Source organism: Trichechus manatus, unplaced genomic scaffold (assembly GCF_000243295.1).
Source record: "Trichechus manatus latirostris isolate Lorelei unplaced genomic scaffold, TriManLat1.0 scaffold00037, whole genome shotgun sequence".
NCBI lineage: Eukaryota > Metazoa > Chordata > Mammalia > Sirenia > Trichechidae > Trichechus > Trichechus manatus.
The window spans coordinates 3,016,463-3,023,525 of NW_004443973.1; the positions used below are offsets into that span (position 1 = coordinate 3,016,463).

A 7,063-nucleotide genomic window follows, 5' to 3' on the forward strand; every position below is an offset into this window, starting at 1 on the left:
GCAGGTCAGAGAGCAGGGCTCCCGCTCACAGGCTGTGCAGATCGACGAATCCCAGGTTCGGCAGATAAGCTGACAGCTCAAGTCCCAAGAACGCGAGATGAGACGACAGGAAGCAGCAGCCGGATCCAGAGGGAGCAAAAAGCCAGAATGTCTGCTTATATACAGATGCGGGCCACACCTCCAAGGAGACTTCCTTTTATCTGATTGGCTACTCACAGTATATTCAATCATGGGAGTGATTACATTAAAACACAGAGAATCATGGCCCAACCAAGTTGACACACAATCTTAACCATCACAGCACCCAAGACCCTACAATAAGTCAAAACATACTTTCCCAACAGTAGTTCTCATTCCTTCCCAACATGCAAAGCCCCTCCTCAGGCCATTCTGAATAACTCAACTTAGAATGTTTATTACTTGCCTTTCTGTCATCCTCACATGGGGGCCATACTAATCTTCTCTGTACCATTCCAGTTTTAGATATGTGCTGCCAAAGCAAGCACTGATTTGCCTTTCTGGAAGATGATCCCTAAAGCAGACATGCTAGTCCCCAAGTAATACACTTGATGTTTGCATTCTCATACTCCCACTCACAGTGTTTGTGTGTTCTAAAAGTACTGTTATGCTCTGTGAGTCTAGATTGAGGATCTAGTCTCGGCCTGTTACAAACCTTTGGGATTCCTAAAATAAGTCAGATCTAATGAAGAAGAAGGAGGCATGCATAAAGGCAATTGGATTTGAATCAGAAGAATCCAAGGTAAAAATAATAGTGTTTTCTAACTCCCCCCTCAATTATTTGGTCTCTATGTTCTCTGAATTCTAGATATGAATTAGGCTCCTAGAGGCTCCTCGAAACAGGAAATATCTCAAAACAAATTCGATCCCTTGGAAAGGACCACGCTGGTATATAAAGATCCCATGAGCTGTTTCAGAAACAAGCAAGGCCTCGGAGGTGAGATGGGGCTCATGTGGTAGGTTGGAGTTCAGTTGAATTTTCTCAGAGTGCTCTATAGCCAGGCAACTGCTCTTCTGACGTTTAAAACCATTAATATATTAGACTTTTGTCTTGCTGATATCCATAAGAGGTTTGCAAAGGAAGGACAAGCAAGCCAGCTGTTTATATTTATGAGACCTCTATAAAATAATCAAGAAAGAAAATATGAACTTGGACAAAATATTCTGCTAATTTATCTCAGTTAATGAGAGCTTCCAAAACAGTTCCTATATCTTTTGCTGAACATCTATGCTAAATGTGGGTGGTTATGATGGCACGGGAATCTCTGGGTGTTGGAAACAGTTAATGTGCTTGGCTGCTAACCAAAAGATTGGAGGTTTGAGTCCACTCAGAGCTGCCTCAGAAGAAAGACCTGGCAATCTACTTTTAAAAAACCAGCCATTGAAAACTCTATGCAGCCCAGTTCTACTCTGACACACATCGAGTCTTCATTAATCAGAGTCGACTCAATAGTGCCTGGTTAAAGTGACAGTACCAAATAAACTCAGTTATTACCAATTTACTGCAATGAGTCAAAATTTATAATACAATTCTTTTATTAAAAGTAACCTAAGGTGCAGGAAATATAGAACATTACTTATATGAAGAAATGTTATCATACTTTCTTAATTACGTTTTTTGAGTAAAATTGAATATTCTAAGGATTACTGCAGAAAATCTTTTAGATGAAAAAATTAAAGAAATCCTTATAGATGAATGCACATTCTGTAATCATTCACTTGCAAGTAATGGCACCTAAAGATGATACAACTCATTTTTATTCTCTTCAGGTGAATTTATTCCTTGGCATTCATTGTCTCAGTCTTCTGGCTCAGGCTGGCTTCCTCCTCCATTCACCAGCACTGAATCAGGGGAGACGCCTAAGACAGTGAAGGGGTATATGCAAGGAGTATATGTATCAAACAGGTAGATCATTTACTTTCCTTGTGAGCTCAAACTGAATGATTATAAACTTCTCTATTCTCATTATTTCTCAGTACAGTACCCAAATCATTGGTCTCATCCACGGTCTCCCTTAATTCATTCAGTCCTGTCTATTTGGAGGGTGTCTTAGTGATACAGTGCTGCCATAACAGAAATACCACAAGTGGATGGCTTTAGTGAACAGAAATTTATTCTCTCATAGTTTTGGAGGCTCGAAGTCCAAATTCAGGGTGCCAGCTCCCAGGCAAAGGCTTTCTCTCTGTGTTGGCTCTGGGGGAATGTCCTTGTCATCAATCTTCCCCTAGTCTAGAGCTTCTCAGCACAGGGACTCTGGGTCCAAAGGACACACTCTGCTCCTGGGGCTTCTTTCTTAGTGGTGTGAGCTCCCTATTCTCTCTGCTCACTTCTCTCTTTTATATCTCAAAACAGATTGACTCAAAATACAACCTAATCCTGTAGATTGAGTACTGCCTTGTTAATGTAACTGCTTCTAATCCTGACTCATTAACATCATAGAGGTTAGGATTTACAACACATAGGATAATCATATCAGATTACAAAATGGTGGACTACCATACAATACTGGGAATCATGGCCTAGTCAAGTTAACACACATTTTGGGGGACACGATTCAATCCATAACAGTGAGCATGAAAGATGAGGGTGGCAAAAGTAGCCGCTGTGATGACCCTGACTCTTCACAGTGCAAAATGTCACTAGGGGAGACACCACAAATTCAAGACCCCAAAGTCCCTCCAATGACGTAATATTCAATCTTCATTTTCAAGTTATATACCACAGAAGTAGTTGAGATAATTGTTGAGAGAAAGATTAAGTTCAAAGTATATATATATATATATATATGTATATATGCACATATATATTCATATGTATATATATTTATACGTATACAATTTTAAAAGTCCAGTTTTGCAATATTTTAATATCTGTTCAGGCTTTTCCCCTTCACTAGTTTTGTTTTTCAGCATTTCTTGAATCTTTCATGAATTTTCTCTCAAATGAATTCTTGAATAAGGTTTAGTTTCCCCAAAAAATTGATTAGAATGCATTGGTGTGTGTGTGTATGTGTTTTAACTGAAAGAGCTATCCCTTCCAGTCCCCAAAATCTCACAGGAGAAAACTAATCCATTGATTAACTTTTTTTTTAATATAAATTTAAGCCCCAAAGAGTTATAAATATTTAAAACTAAAATTTAAAAGCCACATAAAGAAATTTTGATATTGATAGCCAGCGCAGCTAGGAGGAGCTTACCTGCTCCTCCTGTCCATTAGCAAACAAAGCCTTGGGTGATGGCGATGGGTGTGGCTCCATTGGGAGCTGCTCAGACCAAGTGGAACCTGCCCCTCCTGTTCATTGTCCTCAAAGCACTGGGTGTGGCTCAATCCAGTCAAACCCAGTTTACTAGACAACATGCCAAAGAAAAAAGTGCAATTTGTCTTACTGAGCCTACATGCCATGATAACCTACGTAGGTTCTGCCTCCCCTTGTTCAGGAAGCTTGATTTGGGGTATGCACCTCCTTGCTCCTTGCCTGCAGGCTTGCAATAAATGCTCTTCCTCCCTCCTCACCTCAGTGTGTCTTTATTGACAAGAACCTGCACAAAGCAGGACCTGCTTTGGGTGACAATAAGATCAAAACAAAAGCAATAAGAGAAAAAAGGAGAAGCAAGGATAAAACCTGTAGCTAACCTCTATATTGTAAGTATTTGTTCATTCACTCAATGGCTGATAAAGTCAGATTAAAGGCTTGGAACTTAACTAGTATAATAACGGAACATTATGACTCTGAAATCAAGAGAAAGGAAATCCTAGAACTCATATATGTACAATAAAAATTTGTATTTCTTATCCATAGAATAGAAGGCAAAATGTTTTCTGGTTTCCATTCCCAAATATTTAATTCAAAAGTATTTCCCTGACTTATGTTACCTAGAAAAGCCCTCATTCTACTTTGACACTTCATTCTACTTTGCAGTTTTTAAATTACACTTTAGTTTCAACAGGATGATAAGTTCATGTGGCTCATGAGAAAGATGGACTTACAGAAAATTAATAAGCTAAATTCCCTTTCTTTCTGAACAGCAATAAAGGCATTTGTGACTACAAATTCAAAGAGTTCTTTTAAAGCAATAAAAACAAAAATGGACTAAAAGCATAGCTATCCATAAGAAATTAAAAGTTTACTGTCATGGATTGAATTGTGTCCCCCAAAAATGTGGGTAGCAACTTGGCTAGGTCACAATTCCCAGTATTGTGTGATTGTGTTATCTGATGTGATTTCCTTATGTGTTGTAAACTCTATCACTATGATGAGGTTATATGTGATCTCCTCATGTGTTATAAATTCTATCAATGTGATGAGGTTATACTGATGAGGTTGACAAGATTAATGTCTTAATGCAATCTCTTTTGAGATATAAAAGAGAGAAGTGAGCAGAGACACATGGCAACCTCACATCACCAAGAAAGCAGTGCTGGGAGCAGAGCGCATCCTTTGGACCTGAGGTTCCTGTGCAGAGAAGCTCCCAGACCAAAGGAAGACTGATGACATGGAACTTCCTGTACAGCCAACAGAGAGAGCATTGCCCTGGAGCTGACACCCTGAATTTGTACTTGTAGCCTACTGGACTGTGAAGAATTAAACTTCTCTTTGTTAAAGCCATCCACTTGTGGTATTTCTGTTAGAGCAGCACTAGATGACTGAGACATTTACCATAGTAAAAAATTTACCCTCACTAATAGTTACTAAAGAAATATATATTAAAGTAGCATACCCTTTTTGTCTATCAAACTATTAAAGCTTAATTTTTTTTTTAATGTTATTTGTTGGTGAAGGTGCAAGAGAGCTGGCCCTCTGGTGCAAACTAGTAAATGTTTCTGGGGGACAAATTGTGCATGCCACTTGACTACAATTCCTTTTCTGGTATTTGCCTCAAGGAAATAATTAAGGAGGCACATGACACCTACCTATAAGATTTTTTTCGCACCATTATTATAACATTGAAAACAAGGAAACAATAAGTGCTACCTTGTTTCCAATGTTACAATAATGGTGTGAAAAAAACACTCACTATGTGCTAGGCACAGGGATTAACATGTGTTAAAGCATTTAATCTTCACAACCACATATTAGAAAAGTGTGACTGTTATCAGTCCTGTTTCACTGATGGGAGCCACTAAGGCACAAAAGTGTTGAGTAAATTTCACAAGATCATCACTGGGAAAATAACAGGGCAGAGCTTTAAATGTAAAGTTGTCTGGATCCAGAGGCTGCTTATTTTATCATTATGCTGTAGAACAAGGTCGCTGCAAGGCGAGTAGCTAGTCAATGCTCAGAGGAAAGAATATAATTGGGCATTTTTTGGCTCAGAAAGGGTCTGTCTCTTAGTTGCTGTTGGTAGATGAATTCAGGTAGTACCCTTCCCGCAGGTTCCTATTTACATCCACAAATTTACAGAAGACCCAAGATGATTTCTGAAAGGAAAAAGATCAAGATTAAAACTCATTCTTTGTTGAGGTTCAAACGTATTAAAACAGATCCAGTAACCTGGAGGGACCCTCACTGAGGCCCAACTGGAGGAAGGGACAACTGAAATCCAGGAAAAAGCCTAAGCAGTGGGCAGGCCACAAGCCAGCAAGTCTGGACTTGTGGTCGTCTCCAAGACTCGGTCTGGGCCAGCAGAGGGGAGCTGGTTTTGAGAACAGGGTAGAGCTAATGCCTGATCCACTCACCTGAGTGCTGACAGTGTACCTTGAGGAAAAAACAAAAAATGTATATATATATATATATATATATATATAAAGACCGTGTGTGAGCGGAAAACTGAACACTAACTCTTAGGCTTACCAGTTTGGAAGAGGTACATCTATGGCTGAATTAACACCCAGAAAAGGCTCCTCCTCTCTTCTACTCTAAAGAATTTCTGTGGGAGTGGAAACAGTGAGACAAATGAGCATATGCTGGAGGTTGTCCAGGTTCTGCATCAAGGTGAGATCATACAGAGAAGCCCTCTGGCTTGAGTCAGAAACTTTGGAATTCTTGGCTACACCATATAAGACAATAAGAGGCAAGGAAAGACTGGGGTTCCATAACTATGGGCACATGGGAGCTGAGAAGTGTCATAATTTTAATATTGGAGAAAACATTACTTTGGTCTCACAGACTAGTCAGTATTGAAGTATATTTGTGTTTGTGTATTGGTGAGCAGGAGTGGATTGTCTATGTGGTGTATATATGTACATAAACCTACATGAAAGAATAAATACCAATACATTGAGCACAGTTGTCACTGGTGGGTAGATTCCTTTTTTTTATTTTTAGTCTACATTTTTTATTTTTGTCTACATTTTCTGATATCTTGGTAATGAGCAAGTACAATAATTCCAAAATGAAAAAAAAAATGCCACTTTGGAAAAATCATCTTAATTGAAATTCCAGTTAACGTTGATTTTTTTTTTTTCCCCATGATATTCAATAGAAGTGCGCATTTTGTAACTGGTGACTTACCAAAACGAACACATTTCCCTTTGTTCTTTGACAAAATTCATAATTGCGATGGTCTATTATTTATCAGCTCAGATGAATCTCTTCATTGAATGAATATGACAGAGAAAATCACAGAATTTTCTAGAAAAGAAATGTTTGGAGATGAAACATAAAATGCTTTCAGGTCATTAAGATTTTATTATTTGGAGCTTGTGTTGTACCCCCCAACTGGTGACAAAATAGAAAGCTTAAACCAGATTTGTGACATGGTGCTATTAAATGCTAGGCTGCAAAATGACATATAGCTTTCCCAAGACATTAAGTTGTCGGCAAACAACCAAGTTTCTATGCAGGCAAGGCAATGAATGTAAATGAGAGACGGTTTTTTCCTCATTCAATTCAGTGCTGAGGCCATCTTTCCTTCATTCTGGAAGAACAACGTGAAGGGAACTTTAACATTCATTTATCAGCTATAAACACAGTGAACTTCTATGCTAAGTTTTACTTTGCCTGCCTATTGGGGAAAGGAAATACGTGGTGCATCCAATGACTGCACACTTATTACTTCTTTACCATGTAACTATTAGGACTTGGTGTGTCCTATAACAAATATC

The 7,063-nt window shown here is 38.6% G+C and overlaps 1 non-coding gene across 1 annotated transcript; it reads right to left on the minus strand.

Annotated features, from left to right (window-relative positions):
- Nucleotides 1–400: 400 nt before the first annotated feature.
- LOC111820428 (U6 spliceosomal RNA) lies at nt 401–506 on the minus strand. Its single transcript, XR_002823973.1, has one exon. It is a non-coding gene; the product is annotated as a U6 spliceosomal RNA (small nuclear RNA).
- Nucleotides 507–7,063: the final 6,557 nt, after the last annotated feature.